The 27,971-nt window shown below is 39.5% G+C and overlaps 1 protein-coding gene across 4 annotated transcripts in view; it reads left to right on the top strand.

Moving 5' to 3' along the window:
* Positions 1 to 1,359: 1,359 nt before the first annotated feature.
* LOC5566944 (protein mini spindles) overlaps positions 1,360 to 27,971 on the top strand; it is a 108,229-nt gene continuing 81,617 nt past the window's right edge. Inside the window, exon 1 of one of the 4 annotated variants that reach the window (XM_021850924.1) lies at positions 1,360 to 1,621. The gene's annotated coding sequence lies outside the window, so the exon portion shown is untranslated. Of the gene's footprint in view, positions 1,622 to 2,060; positions 2,165 to 27,971 lie in introns of those variants that run through there. The other 3 variants (XM_021850926.1, XM_021850927.1, XM_021850925.1) reach the window with 3 other exon arrangements.

The following is a 27,971-nucleotide window of genomic DNA, read 5'->3' as shown; positions in this document are numbered from 1 at the left end:
ACTGGCCTCCGGACTTTGCCTGCCGTCAAAATTTACTCGCTGGTTTGACGTACAAGCCGTTTACCCTTTAAAGAGTACTCGGCTGTACTCTTTTTATGAGTGAAACTAGTTTCTCTCAAAGAGGGTACTTTTTTACCCTTTAAATGGTACTTTCATTTTACAGTGTTGTCTGTTTCATGGACAACAAAACGAGCCGCCAACTTCCAAACAGACCAACCAAATCGTCACCAGCAAACAATCAAAGCAGGTGATGTGCCGTTATGTTGGTAAGAGTGTTGTGAAAAACTCAAGTCCTCACAACTCACGCTTGAGATTTTTCATGCGTGAGTTGTCAATCACGCAACTCAGCAGTCAAAAAATCACGGATGAGTTGGCTCACCTTTTTGACTCATTTTCTCGTATTTCCACAGTTTACTCACACACGGCAATAATTTCTTGTTAGTCTGGTAAAATTATAGTAATCCTTTCTAACGTTATCAACAATATTCGGGTTACACGAGTTTTGGCCGGGTTTTGCGACTGAATCATTTTTTACGGTTTGATTTGATTGAGTTGATTTTGCATCAAAATCTCAAGCGTGAGATTTGCGAAGCAGATCTCTAATGAGTTTGCTCTCTTGGGAGAGCGTATTGATTGATATTTGAGTGCTATCAACACTGCTGGTAAACGTCAAATTCGCAGCGGCTGGCTGGCGACGATTTTGGCGACGGTTTCACCGGCGACGATTACAAATCGTCGCGTTCGATAAGGTGCAAAATTTACAATAGTGTAACTAACGAAATTCGACTGTACTTGGTTTTTTCTCGCTCGGAAACACGTTGGGTACATGAGTGACAAATTGCATACATTTTCGCCTATCTCAGCCAGCAAACGGTGTTCCGACAGCGACGCCAGCAACATTCTTCCTCTAGTTTGTTATCGTTGTTCTCGTACCTTATTTGCGTTTCCGAGAAGCTTGAAACACAGACAAACAGACGTAATACTTAGAACAAATCTCGATTAAAATCTTAGTCACGAGGACATGTACGCCCAATGCTAAAATTAGTGTGTTTGGCCAACAGGCCAACAGATGGCGGTAGTGTATAATCGTCAAACGCGAACAAAAACGATGTGAGCGCTGCAGGTGGCGGATTGGCCTCCTACCATATTTTTGAAGCGACCGTTAAAAAGGTGGTCGATGCAAAATGATGAGAGTGTGACGTCTGTTTGTCTGTGCTTGAAATTTCTTATAAAGTACCAATCTGACGTTCACACCTTTGCTTACAAACCTTGCCGATATTTTTAACACCGGGGTTATGACATTTGCGAAACCGTTGATTTCGAACCATTTCTAACCCTTCATTTTCGAAACACCACCGTTGACAGAAGTTTTGTGTGTGAACATCGAGTCCGAGTCGAATCGTTTTCGTCTTCGCCAAAAGGAAAAGAAAGGTCCGAGCGAGCGCAGCGAATAAGGCGAGGAAAATTTTTGTCTTGTGTTATTGTTTCATGGACGACGCGAAGTGAGAAAGTGGAAAATTGTCGCGTACGTTAAAAGGTGTTAAAAGAGTGCGTTTTGTGTTAAAATTATCCGCAGTTTATCACTTAATGTGTGGTGTTCGTTTGGAAGCAGTTTAAAATTGTAAGTAACTGCGTCGAAACGGTGAAAATGTGATTTTTCTTCACAGTCTTCGTCTCGCGAGGAAACGGGACTGCTGCTGAAAAAAATGTCTACTGCGATGGATACGGGTGATGACGATGATGGCTGCTGTGCCGCTAAGTTTTGAACTCAGGCGATGGGCAAAGAGTTTCTTCTCGGTTCAATGAAAACAGACTGCTGCGGTAAAACAGCGGAGTTGGCTCTGCACATCTTTTTCCGCCGTTAGATGCAATGGAAGATGCGTTTAAATTTAGTATGCGTTTGGTTTATTTTTGGCCAAACTTTCTAATTTTTTGTGCCGAAATCGATGCACAGTGCATTGGGTGCATTTTGTGTGGACGGGTTTTCTTCAGTTAAAAAAAAGTCATCGAGTGTTCCATTTTCTTTTATAAGTGTCTATTCTGTAGGTGTTATTTTTCAATAGTGGAGAAACAATAAGATCAAGAAAATAAAACATTTGGTGTGAAGTTGGGAAAGCTCCCGTTTTTGGAACACCTAAGCAGGCCGTGTAGGTCGTAGTGGAAGGTAATTTCAGTTTGTTCCGGTTGTGAGCGCTAGCAGTAGGCGTTATAAAACATGATTGATCGAAGAAAATGATAACTACAAAAGTGTAGTAAGCTGTGGTAGGAAACAATAGCGAAGCATAAAAAAGGGTAGTTCGAAAGCCTATGCGACACACATAACCTTGTTTCCTCTAGTGTTTTACCAGTCTCAATGAATGTTTATTTCAAATATCGATTTTTCATGTAGTGTTTTTTTTTGCCTGTGGATTTCCGTCTCGTTTGTAATTTCTCCAAAATGAAATGATTGTAGGTGTTTCAAAAAAAAAAAAAAAAATTGTATTTTTCTGTTCTAACATCCCAACTGGAGTATAGTTTACTACTCGAGAAAATGTTAAAGGATTTTTCCTTGAAAATTTTTACTAACTATTGACACGCAAATACTAAATTGTATTAGATTTAATGCTCTAAAAAAGTTTGTAATTTGTAGTTTTCAAGTTCTGTTTAAAATGTAGTTTTTTTTTATTTTGATAAAGAGTGTGTTTACTGCATTCGTGTGATGAGTCAAATATTGAAAAGTACAAATACAGCCGTCCCTCAGATATGGATCAGTGAGTAATATGTAATAGAATTTTAGATCGACTCGTTTTGGTATTACACACAGGGACCTGTTCAATAATATAACTGAATACAATTTTGACGGTTTGTCGACTCCTCTTCCCCGCATTGTTTAAAATGTTTTTATTTGCTTTAGACTATACTTTAAAACACAATAAGATCATATATAAGTATTTTCAAGAGAATATCATTATTATAAAAAGTCAGGTTTCAAGATGAACGTCTTTTTGTTGTTCTTGTTTAGTCAATATGTAAGTAAAGATTAGCTAAGTATGTATTACACTGTAATACTATTACAGGTATACCTCGATTTAGTGGACATTTTGATTTCAAAACTGTCCATAAAATCGAAGCGAATTTTATATCTCACTTTTTGCTTTTTATTCAGTTCATTAGAATGTTTCATTATAGCTGAAAAACTAATTTTCAATTCAAGGCTCAACCTTCCAAGGTTGGCTTGAGTTAACAAATTCTTGATGCGGACTACCATTCTAATACGAATTGGGCATATTGTTTTTTAATAAGAATACTGTAAAAACCCGTCAAAAACTGCTTTGATTTTAATTTACTTATTCTTTTCATTCAATGGCTCAAACGCCTTCAGGCATAACGGAGCCAAAATCATTTGAAATTTTATTAAAGTTCCTTTTTTTTCTATCTTTATTAACGAGATTTTTAGCCCTGGGCTAGTTCATCTCGGGACCAACGGCTTTACTTCCCTTCCGAAGGAAGTCGTCACTGAATTTTTTTGTGACTATTTCGGGGATGGGATTCGATCCCAGGTCCTCGGCGTGAGAGGCGTGTGTTCTAACCACTACACCAGGTTCGTCCCCTAAAGTTCCTTACACAGCGTAGCAAAAATAACATTTTTGCGTGTCTCAAGAATCGAATCATATGTCTCCAGAAAATTTGGAGTTGCTAAATCTAATGCCGCTTTTAGAAGTGTTCCAGCACGTCACAATTTGGAGCTACGTATAACCAAAATTGTTAAAAATACCGGTTTTAATTATGTTTGCATAAAATTTAAACTATGATTTAAAGGGCGAACACAAAATTATTGCGACACATTCAACAGGGTATAACTTTTCCACCAATGGGTAAAAATCAACCAAATTTTGCACACTTTCTCATTGATGTTACATGCTGTCAAACTCGAAGTCGTGTTTTTCGATTCAACGAAAATGGAGGTGTTCCAATGCGAGTCGAGAGAACAAATTATTTCCAAACACCTGGAATTTCCTGACCTGTCGCACCGGCAGTTGGGAAAAATGTTGAACCAGTGGCGATTCCCTAACCTCAAATCTACCTGTTCCACGATTACAAATTCTGGATTTTCAGCAACAAATTAGCATCTAACAAATAGAGCTTTGTTAGAAAGGATGATTACAACCATTTACTATGTGTTTTATAAACTAAATTTGCCGAATTACCCATTTTTAGATTAGTAGAACAGGTAAAAAGTGAGGTTACGAGTCGCCTCTGTGTTGAACATTCACCATTCAACCGTCTCCAGAGTGTTGAAGCGATTCCAGGTGCGTTTGACGTTGGGCCACGGCAAAGGAGCTGGAAGAAAACCGGGACCGGAGAACAAAGGTACAGAACTTCCCAAACCGCGATAAGCGGCAACAATCGACGGCTAAAACTCGGGCACGGAAGCTTCACGAGAAGATGCTGACAAAATATGGCTGCTGGACGACGAAGCGTATATAAAAGCCGATTTTAAGCAAATTCAGAGGTTTAAATTTTTCACCGGCAAGAGCAAGTTAGATGTGGATGACAAATTTAAGAAGAAGAAAATGTCGAAGTTCGCCTCCAAATATCTCATTTGGCAGGCCATCTGCTCTTGCGGACTGAGGAGTGTGCCTTTCGTGACGGCATGGCACAGTAAATGGCGAGATCTACAAATCTGAGTGCCTCGAGAAGCGCCTTTTGCCGTTCTTGCAGCAGCACGACGAACCTCTGCTATTCTGGTCAGATTTGGCATCATGCCAATATTCTAAGGAGTGGTATGAGGCCAATTTTGTCCATTTTGTTCCAAAGGACATGAATCCGCCAAACTGTCCGGAGCTGCGCCCAGTGGAGCAGTACTGGGCAATAATGAAGAGGGAACTTCGGAAGAGTAAGAAGTCAGTTAAAGACGAGAAGGACATGTTAAGAAAATGGAGAAAAAAATTGAGAAATTGGTGCCGGATGACATTGTAAAGACTTTGATGGAGGGCATCAAGCGAAAATGCCATCAATTTTACACTCAAGGCTCCATCGATTAACTTTTGTTTTGATTTTAGGAGTAAATATATGTATAAAACTATCGTAAAATTTTGGTTTGATTCTAAACATTATAAGAAAATTGGCATGACATTTTCGGTGTCGCAATAATTTCGTGTTCGCCCTTTATCAAACTTTTAACTAGTGATCTAATCCATCAAGCATGCAGAATGAGACTTAATCTTTCATGTAGGATATACAGTATTGGACAAAACATATGCAACTTTTTCGATTTTCCTTACAAAATGACCAACTTTGGAAAGCTAAATCCCAGTTATTTATGGACCGATTCGAATGAAATTTTTACAAAACATCAGATATAACTTGAATTTTAACATATATTTTTGAATAATTTTTCCAATCACGAGTTTATAAGTAATAACGGTTTAACTAAAGTGTAATTTTCGACGAAAATTTCAAAACTATTTATCTCAAAATCTGATAGCCCTACACAAATTCTGTCTTCGGAAAACTTGTTCATCTCGGTCAAATCTATAACTTTGTTAAAGATACCATGAAGCTATTCCTTATATATGTTTAGTTATGTCATTTATAAAAAAAATCGTCAAAAAATTCACTTTAGTCAAACCGTTACTACTTTTGAATTTGTGATTGGAAAAATCATTCAAAAATATATATTAAAATTCAAGTTATGTCTGATATTGTGCCAAAATTTCATTCAAATCGGTCCATAAATAACTGAGATATAGCTTACCAAAGTTGGTAATTTTGTAAGGAAAATCGAAAAAGTTGCAAATGTTTTGTCCGATACTGTACTGCCCATAATCGCATAACAGTCCCATGTCGATTTTTGACCGTTTTGCGTTTTTTACATAAATCAACTCAACATCGTCAGAAGATCGATAAAAACTGCTAAAAAAGTAGCCTTTGTTGCTAACTTGTACAAAAACAAACCCCACTTGTGTTGTCCCATCTTGAAAATATTCGCATAACAGTCACATCAAAGTCCGTATAGTGGTCGGGCTCAGAATGGGTACCACTTCTAGTACTACATACGGTCTCTCGGTACTACTAGTTATTCACTTATGTATAACGAAGTACAGGGAAACCAATTATACAGTGAAACTTCCATGAGTCGATGTTCTATGTCTTAATATTGACTCATGGAACCATACTTAAACAAAATTTCATGGTAACTATGATGATTCGCTCAAACAGCATTCCAAAGCATCTGTTCATATATCGACTCATGGAGGTTTGACTGTATTTAATACACACTTGATTACGGCATTGTGAATGTCATGTATTACTAATTTCCTCAGCATTGGATCGACCAAAATTTTAAAACAAGGTGTCTTTAGAATCGTAATCTTATATTCTTTGAAGAGCACTCATGAAATTTTTGCGGAAAAATCTGAAAAGTATTCAAAATCAATGAAACAGTAAGTCATGTCATCGTGCAAAAGTTTGGGTTCACCCCTCAGTATGGTGTATCGTGCAAAAGTTTGGGTTCACCTGAACTTACTTAAATCTGTGAAATCTCAAACCAATCATGTACGCGCCATTATTTGCGCTCAAAAAAGCTTTAAACTTTTAAAATCGGTTGAAAAATGGCAGAGATATTGACAAAAATGATGTGCGTGCGGCTCTGGTGAACCCAAACTTTTGCACGATTTGCATCATACTGAGGGGTGAACCCAAACTTTTGCACGATGACTTGACTGACTGTTTCATTGATTTTGAATACTTTCCAGATTTTCCCGCCAAAATTTCGTGGGGTCTCTTCAAAGAATATAAGATTACGATTCTAATGACACTTTGATTTAAAATTTTGGTCGACCCAATGCTGAGGAAATTAGATATGATTTTTCAGTGTGTTTTTTGAAAAATGTCACAACTTTAAGTGTAAATTTAGTATACAAAATCAAAATAATGGTTTAGGAAAAATACATACGAAGTAAGAATAACTCTTTGCCTTTCGAATGCGGCTTGAACAGTTTCAATTGAACGTGTAATCACAGAGATATGGACAGAACACTTTTGTATGTTTTTGAGGGGGTGATTCCAAACTTTTGCACGGGAGTGTAATTATGTATTTTCAATTACGATGCATTAAAGATTTTCATTTTTGATAAGGCTTATACAAATAATAATCTTCTTTTATGTTCGTACTTAACTATTTGGGTGGTGCGAGGGGAATAAAAATAAATGAGGAACGAAAACAAAAATAAAATAAAATTCATTCTACATTTTGCATTTAAATTTTGCAATGATTCTTTGCTGGATTAGCTTGATTCGTCCTGAACCAGGTTGTTTTGGAACATCTCGAATCATTTCCATCGGATTCCATTTCCGCATTATCCAAAAGATGATCATCTGGGTCTGTCATGACTGGGACTCATGACTGTAAGCGCATTCCACATCATGACGTGTGTTTTGAGAAAGTGTTCAATCCTATGTTGTTTTTATCTGGTGATTCAACCATAGACATACAGTATACTATCCGTATCTCGATATAGAGTTATAGAACGTGTAGTAAATGTGAGTTTTCATGGATACCTCGATGGTCCCTTTGACCAAAGTTACCCTGATGTTGCGTTCTTTAACACGATATTTCTCTAACTCGATAGTCGCCTTAACATCGAGTTACGGAGAGTTGACTGTACTATAATAACTATTTTTTTACGGCCAAAGAACATAAATAGAAAATGAAACAACCAGTGCTTTAATAACAATGAGTGTTTTAGTAGCTGTCGAACGAGTCGATGAACATGATGGGACTGATATGCAAATACATTGGTATATTATATTGTATATAATCGCATAACAGTCTCGCTACGATTTTTTTTTTTGCATTTTAAGGCAAATTTTCAACTTGAATTCAAAAGAAATTTATTAGGTTTGTTCGTGTACTCAACAAATAGTGATATGTAGAAATTTAACACATTTCAGGCCAAACAGAGACTCAAAATGGAATGAAATTGTTTTCACATTTCAATCGTCTTTTTCTCAGTTTGTCGTTTTCCAACATGGGACTGTTGTGCAAAGAGGAGCAGTGTAGGTAATTTGGTAGAAATTGCATGATAAAATTTCGATTTTATCGATTTTTTTCAACGTTCTAGCGTATTACAGGTCGGACTCGATTATCCGGAGTATCATTTTTTTCACTCCGGATAATCGAATCACTAAGAAAAAAATTGATATCTTCGATAAAAGAACTAAAATATTATCTTTTCTCGTTTTTTTATATGATGCGGTGGCGTAGCCAGACATTATTTCTAGGAACAGTAGGAACTTTTACAAGAAAAAAAAAAAGACCAGCATACACAAAAAACCACCTTTTCAAACCCCCCTTAATCTTAAATACATTCAAAACTGCAAAACCATTCACATTGTATATTGCAATACCAAATTATTTCAGATTTATGCATAAAAAAATGAAAAACAAGAACATCAAAAAACAAATTCCGGATAATCAAGTCTAAAATTCCGGATAATCGAGTCTCCGGATAATCCAGTCCGACCTGTATAATGCGAATCAAACCTGAATCACTTGGATAAGGAGCGAATCCGACATGAATCACTTGGATGTGAAGCGAATTAAACATGAATCACTGGAAATAAATCCTAATGTTGGCTTTCCTTTATTTAAAAAAGTGGTTTGAACAAGCTTACACATAAAACATGTTTTAGTTAAGAATGGTTAATCGTCTTTTCGTTCTCATTCAACTACACAATATTCTGGCGGTTTTGCTGCTGATCAACGTGGAGTGTACTCTACGATGACCTGTAACGACATGATGGAAAACGAGACAAGCGGCGACGACAATTTTGTAAAGATAATTCTAAAAAATACTGAAAATATTGTCCTAATAAAAGCAAGCATTTTACAATGGTTTTACAATGGCAGGGTGTCCATTCAAAATCAGAAAATTCGGGGAGATTTTGGAATTATAGGTCGGACTCGATTATCCGGAATATGTTTATTTGATATTCTTGTTTTTCGGTTTTTATGCATAAATTTGAAATAATTTTGTACTGCAATATACAATATGTATGGTTGAGCTGTTTTTGACGTAGGTAAGGAAAGGGCGCTTGAATAAAGGGATTTTTGTGTATGCTGGTCAAAAAAAATTGTTATCTTCTCAAGACCCCAATTGTTGGGGAGATTTTTCGGGACCTCTTAACAGAGCAGCACGATGGATTTCAGTGCAGAATTCTTTAAGCTGTAAAGTGTTTATTTATAAGTTTAACTCGCAGGCAATAAATTCATGTTTACTTACAACTGGTCGCCTTAATTCGATTGATCCCCAACAAACTTGATTTCGATGCGTAACTAGAGGATCCCTATTGGAGTATTTAATTCAGTTTGCTTAGATCAAATTGTTAAATCAGAAGTAACTTACAGCCAAAGCACAATGGGTATTTCAGAAATTGGATCTGAGGACAATATCTGAGACGTAGTGCTCTTAATAACCTATACTAGAACAAATTTTTCTTAGTTTCAGGATTTTACTGTCTATCGTACTGCATATCATACTTATAGCGCAAAACACCGTAACAAATTCAGGGAATAACTGGCACCATCTAAATACTTTGATATAACTAGTAATTTTCAATAATTAGGAAGAAAGAATTCACATTATTCTTAGCATCTACTGTGACTTGCGAAATGTATGTGGGTTTTGACGTTCGTTGGTCTCCCTGACGTTTCTTACGCATCGGTTCATATCACCCGTTGCGTGCATAGTCTCGTCGAGGGGTATCGCGTATCCATTCAATTCAAATCAGTGCTGCCAGTGGTGGCAACAGTCCCCGACCCGTGACGCAATTCCGGTTCTTCCGTTGTTTCTGCGTTACCATGGCCTTGCACTGGGAGCACTGCCAACTTGGTCACTGGGCGCCGGAACAACCCTCCTGTGGTCTGAATCATGGCTTGGCGAATTCGACCATCACTTCCTGGAATTATCGCTGCTATCCGCCCCCTCGTCCATCCGTTACGTCGGCCTTCATCCACGATCAGCACCAAATCGTCTACTTTGAGCTTCTCAGCTTCTTCGAGCCATTTACTTCTTCTTGCAATCGTCGGAAGATATTCTGCGATCCATCGTCGCCAGAACTGATCAACGAGCTTCCTAGCCAGGTCCCAGTTTGTCCGCGTTGCGCCTGTTAATTCCGCTAGCTTCGTAGGAGGTTGGACGACTCCGTTTGAGCTTAGCAGGATAAAATGATTTGGCGTTAACGCCTCCTGGCTAACGCTTTCAAGAGGAATGCTGGTTAACGGTCGAGAGTTAATTATGGACTCGGCCTCAGCAAGGACTGTCAGCAGCGTTTCATCGTCCGGGTTTCGATCGCCACATAGTGAACCAAGTGCCACCTTGACGGACCTTACTAATCGCTCCCATGAGCCACCAAAGTGCGGTGCAGAGGGTGGGTTGAAGACCCATCTTGTATTCGAGTTGGTGAACGTTTCAGCCAGGCCTTGACCAATCGTCGCGATTTGATCACGCAACTCACGACTAGCCCCCTGAAAATTGGTCCCATTATCGGAGCGAATTTCGACAGGTGATCCACGACGCGCCACAAACCGACGTACTGCCATCTTACATGATTCCGTAGATAACGAATGGGCGACTTCCAAGTGCACTGCTCTCACAGTGAGGCACGTGAACAACGCTACCCATCGTTTGACACAGCTACGCCCGATACGGACCTGTATGGGTCCGAAATAATCCAGCCCTACGTGGGAGAACGGTCTTTCTTTTGCCGCTAGACGTGACTCGGGAAGAGGAGCCATCTTCGGCGTGGTTGGTACTGTTTTGGAGATCTTGCAGGCCTGACATTCTTTTGTAACTTGTCGTACAACGGAGCGAAGATTAGAGACATGGAAGCGTTGGTGAACCTCATTCTGCACCGTCGCATGATTAGCGTGAAGATATCGGCGGTGATACCAGTCAACGACTAGTTTAGTGAGATGGTGATGTCTCGGCAGGATGATCGGAAACTTAAAGTCATATGTAACGTACGGAACTGCTCCGATGCGACTGTCTACCCGCATCACGCCGTATTCGTCTAAGAACGGCGACAGCTTGTAGACTGGACTAGTCTTATCGATAGCCTTCTTCGGGTTTCCGTTTCTTTGTTTCAGCACAGCGACTTCATCTGGGTACGCTGATAACTGCACTGTACGCCACAGGCTATTCTCTGCATTTTGCAACTCTTCCTGCTGTAGATGCCCCATGATCAGCAACCCTTTTCTCCATTTCATTGCTGTTCTCGATGTAGCGGTGAACGTATGCGGCTGTTCTAAGCAAACGTTCCCACTTAGAAAATTTACAGATATTGTAGACATCCTCGAATGTTTTCTGACGATGTACCATGCAGGGTCTCAATTCTTCATCCGTTTCGAGCGTCTGTGTCGATCTTTGTTCCGGCCACTTTATTTCCGGCTGATAGAGGAAGTCGGGTCCTTGGAACCAGCGAGACGTTACATCCGTGCTGGGTCCCTTGCCCCCAGGGCTGGTAGCAAGTCACTTTTTAGTGACTTGGTCACTTTTTTCGACCTGGTCACTAAAAAGTCACTATTTCCATCAAAAAGTCACTAAAGTCACTTTTTTCAGGAAAACGGTCACTAAAGTCACTTTTTTCTTGATCTGATGCCAATGACAAGTTAGGCTTTAATAGCTTTTCAAAATCAAACAGAAAGAAGATTATTGATTCAAGAAAAATAAAGACTCCCGACTAAGTTTCTGGAAGAATTCAAGTAAATATTCTGTAGACATTTCCTATGAAAAATGTCAACATTTCCTATAATAATTTTTAGAGAAGATTCTGGCAAAACTTAGAAAGCATCTTTGGGATGATTTTTTGTCCGAAATATTTTATTAAATTTTGGCAAAAACCAGGACCAATATCTGTTTTGAGTAATCTACAGCTACAGGGTGTCCGCAAATTATCCGTACAAACTTTGAAGACATGGCTCTATACAACCAAGCATATTAAATTCAATATTCTTGCATGGTTTTATCCATTGGCTTATTATATTCTTAAGAAGTAGGTTTGACACATTTCCGATTTCAAATATTTGTAAAACCGAGCCAAATATGTTGAGGTATCTCAAACGGAGCTGTTTTTCGAGCTTCATGACGGAAGAGAAATGTCCGTAGAACTGACTTTGAACCGTATAATTTCACTGCGAAACACGATTTTGTCTCAAGCACCAAAATACCGCTATTTACTTAATTAAGGGTTGCTGAATCCATTACCATTTTCAGAAATATCCTAGCACGTCTAGTTTTTGAGATGTTGGCAGTTGAAAATGCTAAATTCGACTATTTCAGCCAACTTGCATGCAAGTTTGCCAGCTTGTATGGCAATTTATTTACTTAATTTGCCTCAGAACTCAAACATCATGTGTATAACAATACTATTATTTACAAAGTTCATCAGAATTCCGATGCTCAAAAGTTATTTTTTGTTGGTTTAGAAAAGTATTGTATTTTTCCATATAAGAGAAACAAAGAACTTTGTATGGAGACTAAAGGCATGTTGAAAAAATCGATTTAATCTAACTTTAACCGTGTAATTTCAACCAAATTAAATATGAAATGAAAGTTATAGTCTTATTTTGCATGATAAAATTGTTCGATAAATCTTTGTTTAAATTTTATGTGAACATCAATGAAACCAATGTTTTATGCAACTTTGGCGACCTGTAGCTACAAATTGTGACGTGCTGGAACATTTCTGAGAACGGCATCAGATTCAGCAGCCCCAAATCTACTAGAGACACATGATTTGATCCTTGAGACACGCAAAAATGTAATTTTTTTCCGCTGTGTTTTCTATTTCCAGTCTAACTTGAAGCCACTAAACTGTAGGTTACTTCAAATAATTGGACATTTGGATTTATCGCTTTTAGATTTTAGGGATAACACATCTCCAGTATGACTAGCGGCGCTCAGGAAAAACGTCTCCGAAAAAATTAAATTTGATTATCTCAGTAACAAGCAATCAATTCAAAATTATTTAAAGTTGTATGTTGTGTAAGCGCATAGATGTATTATGAAAGGTACATGGACATTAATTCTTCATTGTTTTCAATGCGAGATCATCTTTTCCTATATTTTGCTGTTCGGATAATTTGCGGACACCCTGTATAGAAGAAATCTTGAACCCGCTTTCTCAAATAACATCATCAAAACTCCTCCGGAAGAAAAGCCAGAAACGGCTAGGAATTACAAAAAAATCAAATAATTGGTCAGAAACTCGTCCAGGACTTCAAAAGCGAGTACTAATTTTACTGGAAATCATTTCAGAAATTACATTAGAAATTCCAACAAATAAACAATTGATTAACCCTTGAACGTGTTTTATTACAAGACTTTCATCAACTATTTATGTAGAAAAAACACGTTTCTTTAATGAGTGTTTGTACATTGTTTGACGATAGTTAATTATTAATAGTGATATCAGTGACTATTCCCTAACGTCAAATCTACCTGTTTATAAATTTCAGCGATTTCTATCGTTTATTGTTTGCTATATAATCTAAGTAAGCAAAATTAGTCATTTCAGGGTCGTAGATCAGATAAAACGTGAAGTTGCGAGTCGCCACTGAGTACCGTAAGGACGCCATTCACCGCTCATGCTCCATTCATCGCTCATTGAATTATTTTGAAAAAGATGAACAAATTTTCGCAATAAAAGTCATCAACATGTATTAGTATACCAAAATGGATTGTATCAGAATGAAATTCATATGATTTAATATTATATACTATTTAAAAAAATAATTTGAGGCTGTTAAAGGCGGTAAACAATGAATTTATTATGGCAGATTGAAAAATGCTTCTTAGCTGCCACGCTTCAATATGTTGTTGTACTATAGTACAAAGATAACAACCAGCTAATGAAAGTAAATTAATTCCAACTAGTTGTGTATATAGAGTCTAATACTTAGGATGAGCGGTGAATGGCGCCCTACACATGTATCATTGGCACACGTGTTATTCGGTACCATTATACGTTGTTCACATGTCAACTTCTTTCCTACAAAAACAAATGTTTTATCTTGCGTCTAGCGCAAAAAGTTGCGAAAAATATCGAAAAAACAATTTTTGACAGAATTTAATGTGTTGAAATGCTGTTAAGGTGACACAGTTTGGAATCAACTTCTGAGATTGCACTCAAACTTCAAAGGCACAAATCTCGCTAAGGAAGCATCCAACAACAGTGCACTTTTTATTTTGGCTTTGTGCACAACCAGAAAGTTTAAAATAAAAAGATCAGGACCGTTTGCCAACTATTTCTCCAGTTTAGTGCCTTTGAAAACGTGAGCCCCTACAAGCCGGCCATTGTGCCGGTCATCTTTGGATTCCGAGGTGTTTCACCTTAAATGAGCGGTGAATGGCGTCCTTACGGTAATATGATTATTTTCAATAACAGTCATCTTATTCGGTTTGTCTCGTATTCGTCAATAATCAATTGTGTTCTGGAGTTATTGTTTATTTGCAAGAAACGGTTTAATTTAACAGAAATTCTGCCACAGATTAGCAGTTTCGTCAACAACCAAAATTTTTCTCTCGATTTATTCACCAGATTTGTTGAGAAATGCTTCAAGTAATTCGTTTTGCATCGCTACTTCAAAATCTTCAATTAATTTTTGCCAGTAAGTTCCTTATGAACATGAAGTTTGCTAAAATTATACCAAAGTTTATGTTTTTTTTCACCAATATTAAACTAATGTTCGTTTCGTAAAAAATGATAAGTCAAGTGAAATCTCAAATGCGTCATCTTTTAAGAATCATTGACGGGGCTGTAACTTTTTTTGTCAATGAACCGATTTGTGAAATTTTTACATACGTTGGTGAATTTCCGTGATAGGATTTTTTATCAATTATCTTGAAAAATAGTTCATCGAATATTTTCATGAAAATAGTACGTTGTCTGTGTTTTGGAAAGCAAATTTAATTGAATTTTATTAAAAAAATTAAGAAAATTCAAAAGGGGGCTTCATTGCGTTCATTGCGGGGAAATTTTGTGAAATTGTGAAAAATTGAATTTTTGAAACTTTGGACGCTAATATCTCAGAAGAAGTTCTATATAAAATTATACATTCTTCGGTGAAGATTTGCAATAGGGAGTGGGCTATTATATTATGCATTGGTCAGTTGGGAATTTCACCACATGATGGCGCTAGCTAAAAAACATGGTTTTCTGATTCCCCTAAGCGACTATGACGTTCTATAGATCATACGATGGTTCTAAATTCTGATGATTTGTAATATTGATGTATTTGGCAAAGTTGCTCATTACTCTAAAGGCTATACACTATATGTTTGCTTTGTTGAACATTCTGGGGATCCCAAAACACAAACAACGTAGCTTTTTTCGCACAGAGAGAAGGTTAATTTACACATAGAACGTATTTCCATTTCAAGTCATTTTTGTGACTTATACTTGTAGTTTTCAAGTCACTTTTAGGTCACTTTTTGGTCACTATTTAGTCACTTTTTTGATCATTTTGGTCACTAAAGTCACTATTATTTTACTGTCTGACTGCTACCAGCCCTGCTTGCCCCATTTAGTTGCATCGTCAGCTGGGTTATGTTGTGTTGGGACGTATCTCCACTCGGTGGCTTCTGTCTTGCTTAGAATTTCTCCCACTCGAAAAGCCACGAACTGTCGGTACCGGCAATGCTGCGATTTAACCCACGCCAGCGTTGTTTTAGAGTCTGTCCACATTACTCGACGGCATATCGGAAGAGTATGATATTCCTTCACCGCTTTGGCCAGCCTTGCTCCCAGTAGTGCCCCCATCAACTCCAGACGAGGTACTGATAAAGATTTCAACGGTGCAACTTTCGCCTTAGCCATCACCAGCGTAACATATACCTTCCCCATTATAATGACCCGGAAGTAAGCTGTGCAAGCGTAAGCTTCCTCACTTGCATCCGTGAAAATATGCAGCTCTACTGAACCAATATCTGCAGCGGTGAATCCTGGAAAGTAGGCTCTGTGTAGTCTCATCTGTCCGACCTTCTTAAACAGCTCCGTCCATCGAAGCCAGCGTATACGAACTGATTCATCGACTTCGTCGTCCCATTGCGTCTGTTTGCGCCACGTATCCTGAATGATCATCCGTCCCTGTATTGTTATATGCGACAATATACCTTGTGAGTCAAACAGGCTCATGACACAACGTAGGATATTTCGCTTCGTCGGTATAATACCGTCAAACTGTTGGTCAGTGGCAAATGCGATTACATCTTCCTCCGGCAACCATAGGAGGCCCAAAACTCGTTCCGCATCGCCCTCTAAATCGATACTGATGACTTTCGACTGGATTCCTCTGGGCTCCCCGACCCGTCGCAGAAGGGCGTCCGAGTTAGAGCGCCAATTCCGGATCTCAAACCCTCCACGAGCATGAACTTCTTTAACTTCAAGAGCAACCTTGATTGCTTCCGCTTCTGTGTCGAAACTGTCAAGATAATCATCGACATAGTGTTTTTCTACGATTGCCTTTGCTGCTTCGGGAAATTCTGTTTCGTGTTCCTTCGCGTTGCGGTTTTTAATATATTGGGCCTGACAGGGAGAGCATGTGGCCCCAAAGGTACCGACGTCCATAACGAACATTTTTACGGGTTGCGAGGGGTGTTCTCGGTACAGGAACCGCTGACTGTGTGCATCTTGTTGGCGAATTCTGAACTGGTGAAACATTTGCTTCAGGTCCCCGCAAACTGCCACCGGTCGTTCGCGAAATCTACATAGCACCAAAGCCAAAGGTGTTAGTAAGTCGGGCCCTTTGAGAAGCATCGAGTTGAAAGACACTCCTCCCACTTTTGCCGCAGCATCCCAAACGAGCCTAGTTTTGCCCGGCTTCTTCGGGTTTCTTACGGCGCCCAACGGCAAGTACCACACCCTCCGAGGATCTATCGACTCCTTTTCATCTTGCGTCACCTCGTGTATATAATTGTTTTCCATATATTCGCCCATCAGTTGTTGTACGCTTGTACGCAGATCTGGATCCTTTTTCATCCTCCGCTCGAAACATTCCAGACGACGCATTGCCATGGGAAAACTATTAGGAAATTCCACATGGTCATGGCGCCACAGCAGCCCGGTCTCAAACTTGTTTGAAATGCGCTTCGTGGTGTCCTCTAAAATCTGACGAGCACGCTTGTCCTCCTCCGATTCTGGTGCCTTGTCCGCCGAAACGCCGATGCTCTCGAGCGTGAAATACTGCTTGACGAGATCGTGAAGATCTTGGCCTGCTTGGCATTCTCGTCGACACTCGCACACGTGCAGCGTGAAGTTGTTGACCTTCTCTCCATCCGCTGTATATCCGTAGATCGACCAACCGAGTCGAGTCTTACTGGCTAAGGGGTCCCCTAGCTGACCTTCGCGTAGACATAGCGTCGCAGTAAGACTGGCATTGTTCGAGCCAATCAAAATGCCTGGAGTTGCTGATTCATAGCTGGTTACTGGAAGACCACGAAGGTAATTGTATTGCCGAGCTAATTCAGCGTACTTCAATGTTTGCTTCGGAAGATTGAGGCTAGAAACTGTTCTTGTATCGTTTAAAGTGAACCGTTCACTTTTGCTGGCTCCGGAGATTTCTAGACGAATTCGTTGGGACTTGGGTTCCTGGCGAGTTACATTGCTGGTCCACGTTAAGCAAAGTGGGAGTGGTTCGCCGTCATCGATGCCTAATCGTTCTGCAATCGATTGCTCGACCAAAGTCATGTCCGAGCCGTCATCCAAAAACGCAAAGGTTTCTACAGTTTTATCTTTCCAAAACAGCTTCACGGGAAGGATGCGAAATAATGTCGATTTCTTGGTAGCATGGTGTGCATTTAGCCCTTCAGCAGGGTTATCGTTCTGCTTCACAGTTTTTTGCCCTTCTCTCATTGGGGCAGGGCGTTTCTGACTGCCGGAGTGCAGTAACTGATGGTGACGTTGCTGACACCCATCAACACCACAAACAGCTTGCAGCTTACAAGGACGGCGCCCGTGCTTCCCTAAGCATGTGCGACAAAGATGATGATCTTGAATCGTCTTCCAGCGACTGTCCGGCTCCCACTTTTTGAACGTTGCACAATCTTTCACTTTGTGATTACGCCCATTGCATGCCAGGCACAGTACCTCCTTGACTTCTACTTTCTTTATCTCCCCGTCTTGACTCACTAGATTCGAGGCTGGTTCGCTGGCAGCATGAGCATTGAGAAAGTTTTTATCTCTGCCACGCTCTCCTCGTCCCAAGCGTGATTGCTTAGAATCCGTTGTGACTGTGACGTCCGAGGCGGCTGATACCAACATCGACATAAAACCAGCAAATGTGCGAAGATCAACCCCAGCGAACTGTTGTTTGTATAACGCCCAGTTTAGACGTTGTTGCGCAGGAATTTTGTCGACTAACTCTCGCAGTAAAACTGGGTTGCACAGGTGCGCTACTTGCCCCGTTGCCTCGATGTGGTCGCACAGATTTTGCACCGCCATACCAAAGGTGATCAACGTTTCCAGCCTGTCTGCCCTTGGTGCGGGAGTTTCCCGAACTTTGTCCAGCAATGTCTGGATGATCAACTCTGGCCTCCCGTACAGCATGTACAACGTGGAAATGACTTGTGGGACGCACGCTGGAAGAAGCAAACGGCTTTTTACTGCATCGAATGCCTTACCCTGTAGCGCACGTTGAAGCCGTGCCAAATTCTCCACGTTGGTGTATCCACATGCGGCTGTTGAATTAGTATATGCACTAAAAAATAGCGGCCAATCTTCCGGGTCGCCCCGAAACAGTGGAAGATCTCTCGGCATGACTTGTCGCGCTAACAATTGCTGCTGCGTAGGAAACGTTGGAAAAGGTGACGCTTGTGGCAACGGAAGAGCTTGAGCTGCGTTAACCAAAGGATGGCTACCCAAAGAACCTTGTGGGGGAACGGGAATCGGATCCGTTCTGGGTATGCTTGAATTTGCTGGTAACCCTCCATAAACCGGCACCTGCGGTGGAATCGATGCGGTGGGAACTGTTGGGCAGGCGGTGACTACGTTCGTCAAATTAGCATTCCTCAGACTAATAGAGGAAACCGGGGTGCTAATTGGAAACACGCTGATTTGTTGGAACTGGTCTCGGCTCGGTTGTGAGTATCCATATAGAGGGGTAGATGGCATAGTAGTGTACTGACATGCAGAAAATGAGTCTGTGGGAGCTCTCGACATACTACTAGGCACTCCAAGGAGAAGTGATGAGAAAGATGGATCGAACACGCTTCGGCTAGCAGAACCCGCAGTTGTCGGTGTGGAGTTGTTGTTGTGTACGGATATTACTGGTGCTGTCACCCTTGTCTCCGTGCACGCTGGTGTGAGCGACAGATTTTCCATCTCGCCGATCATCCTTCCCAGCCAGCCTCCTACGCTACTGGTTCCAACTGCAGCGGACTGCTCATTGATGCTATTCGATGTCACTCCAGTAATAACGCCTTGCATGGCATTATTCGCGAGTTGCCCCAACATGGCCTTCTTCCTCTCTAATTCCTTCTTGTGGCTCTCTTCCATTTGCCGCTCGAGGAATGCTCGATGTTCCTGCACCCATTGTAAACTCGCTCGTGCCTGCTCCGTCAATAGGGATTGGCCATAGTTAGTTGCACTTACAGCCGGGGTCGTTGTAGTTATCCAACCGGATGGTCCAGCAACTGCGGGTGGCATCAGACTAGCTGCAATCGACGTCACAGCTGGAGATACTGCAGTTGCCACTAGCGGTAGTGCAGCACTCGCCGCAGGTGATACCTCGGAAGAGGTTGAACCTACGATCGCCGATGATTCAGTGGCCCCTACTAACGATACGGTAGCGATGGTGGCCGGGAGTACCAGATCATTTCCAAAAAGCTCACCAATTCGTGTGGACGACGGTAGAGCCGCGCATCGTGCACACATCCAGCTTTCGTTTGCTACCGCTGATGTAACTCCCACGCACTGGTAATGATACCATTCTTGACATACCGCACAGAAGACCATATCATCAACGTTATTCGACCTCCGGCATAGTTTGCAGTCGTACAGATCCGTTTCAGGCATACTTCGCCTCTTCTTGCTGATCAAAGCAGTTCTTAAAGTTTTTGTTGGGGAGATTTTTCGGGACCTCTTAACAGAGAAGCACGATGGATTTCAGTGCAGAATTCTTTAAGCTGTAAAGTGTTTATTTATAAGTTTAACTCGCAGGCAATAAATTCATGTTTACTTACAACTGGTCGCCTTAATTCGATTGATCCCCAACAAACTTGATTTCGATGCGTAACTAGAGGATCCCTATTGGAGTATTTAATTCAGTTTGCTTAGATCAAATTGTTAAATCAGAAGTAACTTACAGCCAAAGCACAATGGGTATTTCAGAAATTGGATCTGAGGACAATATCTGAGACGTAGTGCTCTTAATAACCTATACTAGAACAAATTTTTCTTAGTTTCAGGATTTTACTGTCTATCGTACTGCATATCATACTTATAGCGCAAAACACCGTAACAAATTCAGGGAATAACTGGCACCATCTAAATACTTTGATATAACTAGTAATTTTCAATAATTAGGAAGAAAGAATTCACATTATTCTTAGCATCTACTATGACTTGCGAAATGTATGTGGGTTTTGACGTTCGTTGGTCTCCCTGACGTTTCTTACGCATCGGTTCATATCACCCGTTGCGTGCATAGTCTCGTCGAGGGGTATCGCGTATCCATTCAATTCAAATCAGTGCTGCCAGTGGTGGCAACACCAATGTTCCTAGAAATAATTTCTGGCTGCGCCACTGCATCATATAAATAAAACAGCGGAAATAGATAATAATGAAGTATTATTATCGCAGATTTTAATTTTTCTTTTAGTGATTCGATTATCCGGAGGATTCGTTTATTCGGAGTGAAAAAAAATCGATATATATATATATATATATATATATATATATATATATATATATATATATATATATATATATATAATCTGCTTTGTGTATTTCAATTAACCTTTACAGTACCGGGTACCAAAATCGAAGGTTAGCCACCATAAACGACACGAGCAATGAAGTGGTCATGTTCCCTTATATGGTAACTCTATCAAGAGGCCACAAATGTTGTAGGTGTGTCCTTCCGCACAGCACTGACGGAGAATGTGCGTGAAAAGGAAATGAGGAAAGACATAAATCACAATAAGGCATGAGATCGAATTCCTCATTATTACACATCAGAGTACAGCTTCCATCGATACAGCACGCAATTTTAAGATTATTTTAATACCTGAATGATTAATGATGATAAGATAGTCTCCAATATGGCAATGACACAAATCTTCCAATTGATGGGGAACGTGCCTCTGTAGAGCCGACCTTCTGGTACCTGTTGTTCGAATATATCTACACTGTTACTTCAAAAGGGCCTAACTGAACTGAGCGATTTCTCTTCATCGATCCTCTTTTTCGCTTATAACTTTGCTAAATTAAATAAGGCAGCGTTAATTTACTACGTAACGCATTTTGTATGAAAATTTTCAAAATTTTGTATAAGTTGTAACGCTTGAGCGTTACGTAATCTGGAGACGGCGCCAAAATGTGTAATATTTCTTGTTAATAAAGGAAGATATATTGAATCTTTATTCTACAGCACAAAAATATACTACGAAAAAATAATCAGTTTTCTGCAATAACGCAAAGAAAGCAAAGATAAATGTAGATAAGCCCTTAAGAAAACATAACGCTGATATGTTTGATTAAATGAGACAAAACAAATTTCCATTTCCCGATTACCCTAGATAGGCGTGTAGAGTGGGTCTATCACAAAAGGCCGAATCATACAAGGCTAAATCCACAATAAGTCAAATCACAAAAGGCCAAACCATAGGGCCGAAATCAATTAAATTGAAGTCCACAAAAAATCTACACATTTTTCTACAATATTTTTGGACATTTTTACAGTAGGGTAAGGCCGAACAAAATGCCAAAGTAAGATTACTAACTGAATGAGAGTTTATTCAGATGAAATACTACTTAGTGTTTTTGGGTGTATTACCTAAGAATGCATCCGTATAATTTTCTATATATTTTTTCTTTTAACTACTAAAGTATTTAGTCGCGCTGTTGTATTTTGTACAATACAGGTGGATAAACCCCCTGCCTTCTGTGATTCGGACTTTTTTTGATAATCTCGCGTAGTTTCGGTAGCGGTTGTTTCAATTGTCTAAGAATTAACACTACGGACTTCTTGTTCCGGTGGTAAGAGTTCACATCACAGGATACCCCCAAATTCATGGCGATTCATGCCCCCGTGTGTAGGAATGAATGGCTAAAGGGGTCTAAATAAAACCTAGCTGCAAACGCAACCTGTGCAGTTCTAGGGCGCCCTCCACAGTGGTATGCCCTTCCTGCGCTACCCGGAGCAATGGTGCAGGCGACCTTGTGTTTCTCCCAACCCCCTGAAGAAAGCGCTAGTTCTTGAAGCTACCAGATGGTGGCTAGTGCTGAGTAAACAAATTTAGGCTTTACCCTCATCAAACCCCGCGCGGTAGCGACACATGTCGTATGAGAAAAAAAATATACTATTGATATTAATCTCACATTATGCCCAACAAAATGGCCCTTTCAAATCAGCACCTTTTTCAGCACCAAATTTTTGGCTTCTTCCAGTTGTATGTTGGTCCTGTGGTTTCTCCGAGATAATCGACTGCTCTTCTTCAGTCTCAAGTCTGAGGCTAAATGAGGGTGGTATTATAAATATGTTGTAATTCACTTTAAATTCTCACCTGTACGGTTTCGTAATATGCGTTTTACAGTGTATTCTATGGTTTTCGACTTTGGCGACTTGTAATAGATATCGATCTGGCTTATCCGCTGCTGATCTCTCTCGTGCTGTGATTGTAAAACTCCGGCCTAGTTTGGGTAGTGGCTACGGTTAGGATAGCTCAGATCATTCTTTACCATCTTCCCAAAGAAATAGCCTAAGGTGGTTCCGGGGAGATAAGGGTCTGAGGCCAAGGGTCATGTCGATGCACTGTACACCAATTCAAAAAGAATTGCTCAAGTACAGTTCATGGGCTGGTTTTAGCGGGTCGTCTTTGGTGCGTCATCCCCGCATTCTCTAAGTTACTTTCTGAGGGGATCTGTTTGCAGATTTCCCCCTTGTAAAAAACAAAAAAAACATTCTTTAGCATAAAAGGACAGCAACGATCAATATTTTCAAAATGCTACAGCCCAAGTGGCGTCAATTCAAGATCCTTTTTTCATAAGGGAAACTTTTATTTTCTGCATCTCCTTTTTATTTTTCTTATTATTCATCTTTCACTTTATTATAGAGACTTTCAGCCCTGAGGTGATTCGTCTCTGAAGGAACTTCTATCTTGGTAATCATGTGGACCCAGGTTATTGCTACATTCAGTAACCATGAAATGGCAAACATGCTCGGATTTGCTGCTAGACTCATTTATAGATGTAAGTGCTGTCACAATTGATGTTGCTATTGGTGACTTCAATAGGAATTACGTCGATCGTTCTGTGTGTTTACCGCATGATGAACCAACCCTAAAGGATGATTTCGAACGAGTTGTCGTACACTCCGTAACAAATTGCCTTCCGTTGATTGTGGTCATTTTTGGGCACAACATAGCATCATCTGAAGCAGCTCAGATACTAATTTGAGAGTCCCCATTTTGATGGAATACCTAAGTAGTACAGTTCTTGGAGTACTTAATATAGGCAATCGCCCTACATTAATTTAGATGTTTTCACTTCTGGCACAATTGTCCTGGCTCCAAGTGATCTCACAGTTGCTTGTCACTTTCCTAATAATAAATTCCAAGCAACTCCTTTTACGGGAAGGGTGAACCAGGGTAGGTGTACGACTGCCAGCTACGAACAAAGCTAGCCTATATGTATGCCAAATGGTATTTTGTGTATGTTATTCAGTTGGAGCTGCCTGACAGCTTTACTTGTCAAGGCTAAACCCTCGGTCTGGCTCTTGCCAAGTTTCCCCTTTATCCCCAATATTCAGACGGACTAGGCTATGGTGCCAACATGAACATTGTTTTTTATTAGTATTGTGACGTGGTAGGCAGTTTTTGAAAAATACCCATATTCCTTTGCTTCTGAGAAAACGAAGCATTGTAAAATTCAGCAATTCCTTTAGAATGTGTTTGAAATGTAGTGTCATTACTATACTGTCTAGTCGAAAAATCTTAAATTTGTTTTACCAAATTAGGATGATAGTGTTGTCTAATAGCACAGAACACCTAGATAAAAGAAATGAATGTAATGTTTGAAATTAAAAAAAAGACTAATAGGTACAGCGGCGAAGAATGAGAAGCAGTCGGCGAAAACAAAACTAAATTTTATTATGATTTCGCCTCTTCGTCGAATTTTAAATTTTCAATGCATAAATCAAAAATATAGCTCACTTGTGATTTTTCCTGAAAAAAATCATCAAAATCGATCGAATGATTGCGATGTTACATAATGTTGAAACTTCGATTTTGGTACCCGGTACTGTAAAGGTTAATTGAAATACACAAAGCAGATTTATATATATTTATTATATATATATTATAGTGGTTCAAAAAATCGTTTTTGCTCCACACCGCTCATTCGATTCTAGATCAAATTCTGAATGTCCTCCCAAAATTTGAGCTCATTTGGATGAAAACTGAGACTGCACAAGCCCTTTGAAGTTTATATGGGAATTACTATGGGAAAAGCAACCAATTCATTCAATCGGTCATAGTGTTTGTCCATATGCTCTTGGGGATTAGAGCTATGTTGATACTGTGAGATACATTTATCAGCTACAACTTTGCCGAAGACCGTTTTCAAATCCAACGCCTCAGTAATTAGTTATTGATTTATATCCAGTCACAAATTCTTCAGTAGTGCTCATTTAACTTCTGAACAGGCAACATTGCTGCACCTGGCGCGAAAGATAGCACGCACAAATCATGGCTACTATGTTTTACTGCATATACCCAGTGATGCCTGCAGAACAGCCCAATAATTATAGTCAAAGTATTACAACTCATTCAAAAATCAATAACTAATTACTGGGGCATCCGATTTAAAAACGGTCTTCGGCAAAGTTGTAACTGATAAATGTATCTCACAGTATCAACACAGTTCTAATCCTCAAGAGCACATGGGCAAACACCATGACCGATTGAATGAATTGTTTGCATTTCCCATAGTAAATTCCATATAAACTTCAAAGGGCTTGTGCAGTCTCAGTTTTCATCCAAATGAGCTCAAATTTTGGGAGGACACTCTGAATTTGATCTAGAATCGAATAAGCGGTGTGGAGCAAAAACGATTTTTTGAACCACTCTAATATATATATATATATATATATATATATATATATATATATATATATATAAATATATATAAATCTGCTTTGTGTATTTCAATTAACCTTTACAGTACCGGGTACCAAAATCGAAGTTTCAACATTATGTAACATCGCAATCATTCGATCGATTTTGATGATTTTTATATATATATATATATATATATATATATATATATATATATATATATATATATATATATATATATATATATATATATATATATTTATATATATATATATAAATATATATAAATCTGCTTTGTGTATTTCAATTAACCTTTACAGTACCGGGTACCAAAATCGAAGTTTCAACATTATGTAACATCGCAATCATTCGATCGATTTTGATGATTTTTTTCAGGAAAAATCACAAGTGAGCTATATTTTTGATTTATGCATTGAAAATTTAAAATTCGACGAAGAGGCGAAATCATAATAAAATTTAGTTTTGTTTTCGCCGACTGCTTCTCATTCTTCGCCGCTGTACCTATTAGTCTTTTTTTTTAATTTCAAACATTACATTCATTTCTTTTATCTAGGTGTTCTGTGCTATTAGACAACACTATCATCCTAATTTGGTAAAACAAATTTAAGATTTTTCGACTAGACAGTATAGTAATGACACTACATTTCAAACACATTCTAAAGGAATTGCTGAATTTTACAATGCTTCGTTTTCTCAGAAGCAAAGGAATATGTGTATTTTTTCAAAAACTACCTACCACGTCACAATACTAATAAAAAACAATGTTCATGTTGGCACCATAGCCTAGTCCGTCTTAATATTGGGGATAAAGGGGAAACTTGGCAAGAGCCAGACCGAGGGTTTAGCCTTGACAAGTAAAGCTGTCAGGCAGCTCCAACTGAATAACATACACAAAATACCATTTGGCATACATATAGGCTAGCTTTGTTCGTAGCTGGCAGTCGTACACCTACCCTGGTTCACCCTTCCCGTAAAAGGAGTTGCTTGGAATTTATTATTAGGAAAGTGACAAGCAACTGTGAGATCACTTGGAGCCAGGACAATTGTGCCAGAAGTGAAAACATCTAAATTAATGTAGGGCGATTGCCTATATTAAGTACTCCAAGAACTGTACTACTTAGGTATTCCATCAAAATGGGGACTCTCAAATTAGTATCTGAGCTGCTTCAGATGATGCTATGTTGTGCCCAAAAATGACCACAATCAACGGAAGGCAATTTGTTACGGAGTGTACGACAACTCGTTCGAAATCATCCTTTAGGGTTGGTTCATCATGCGGTAAACACACAGAACGATCGACGTAATTCCTATTGAAGTCACCAATAGCAACATCAATTGTGACAGCACTTACATCTATAAATGAGTCTAGCAGCAAATCCGAGCATGTTTGCCATTTCATGGTTACTGAATGTAGCAATAACCTGGGTCCACATGATTACCAAGATAGAAGTTCCTTCAGAGACGAATCACCTCAGGGCTGAAAGTCTCTATAATAAAGTGAAAGATGAATAATAAGAAAAATAAAAAGGAGATGCAGAAAATAAAAGTTTCCCTTATGAAAAAAGGATCTTGAATTGACGCCACTTGGGCTGTAGCATTTTGAAAATATTGATCGTTGCTGTCCTTTTATGCTAAAGAATGTTTTTTTTTGTTTTTTAAAAGGGGGAAATCTGCAAACAGATCCCCTCAGAAAGTAACTTAGAGAATGCGGGGATGACGCACCAAAGACGACCCGCTAAAACCAGCCCATGAACTGTACTTGAGCAATTCTTTTTGAATTGGTGTACAGTGCATCGACATGACCCTTGGCCTCAGACCCTTATCTCCCCGGAACCACCTTAGGCTATTTCTTTGGGAAGATGGTAAAGAATGATCTGAGCTATCCTAACCGTAGCCACTACCCAAACTAGGCCGGAGTATTACAATCACAGCACGAGAGAGATCAGCAGCGGATAAGCCAGATCGATATCTATTACAAGTCGCCAAAGTCGAAAACCATAGAATACACTGTAAAACGCATATTACGAAACCGTACAGGTGAGAATTTAAAGTGAATTACAACATATTTATAATACCACCCTCATTTAGCCTCAGACTTGAGACTGAAGAAGAGCAGTCGATTATCTCGGAGAAACCACAGGACCAACATACAACTGGAAGAAGCCAAAAATTTGGTGCTGAAAAAGGTGCTGATTTGAAAGGGCCATTTTGTTGGGCATAATGTGAGATTAATATCAATAGTATATTTTTTTTCTCATACGACATGTGTCGCTACCGCGCGGGGTTTGATGAGGGTAAAGCCTAAATTTGTTTACTCAGCACTAGCCACCATCTGGTAGCTTCAAGAACTAGCGCTTTCTTCAGGGGGTTGGGAGAAACACAAGGTCGCCTGCACCATTGCTCCGGGTAGCGCAGGAAGGGCATACCACTGTGGAGGGCGCCCTAGAACTGCACAGGTTGCGTTTGCAGCTAGGTTTTATTTAGACCCCTTTAGCCATTCATTCCTACACACGGGGGCATGAATCGCCATGAATTTGGGGGTATCATGTGATGTGAACTCTTACCACCGGAACAAGAAGTCCGTAGTGTTAATTCTTAGACAATTGAAACAACCGCTACCGAAACTACGCGAGA

The sequence above is a fragment of the Aedes aegypti genome, chromosome 3 (assembly GCF_002204515.2).
Source record: "Aedes aegypti strain LVP_AGWG chromosome 3, AaegL5.0 Primary Assembly, whole genome shotgun sequence".
Taxonomy (NCBI): Eukaryota; Metazoa; Arthropoda; class Insecta; order Diptera; family Culicidae; genus Aedes; species Aedes aegypti.
Note: the sequence above shows the minus strand (reverse complement) of the source record. Positions and strands in the feature narration are given on the sequence as shown.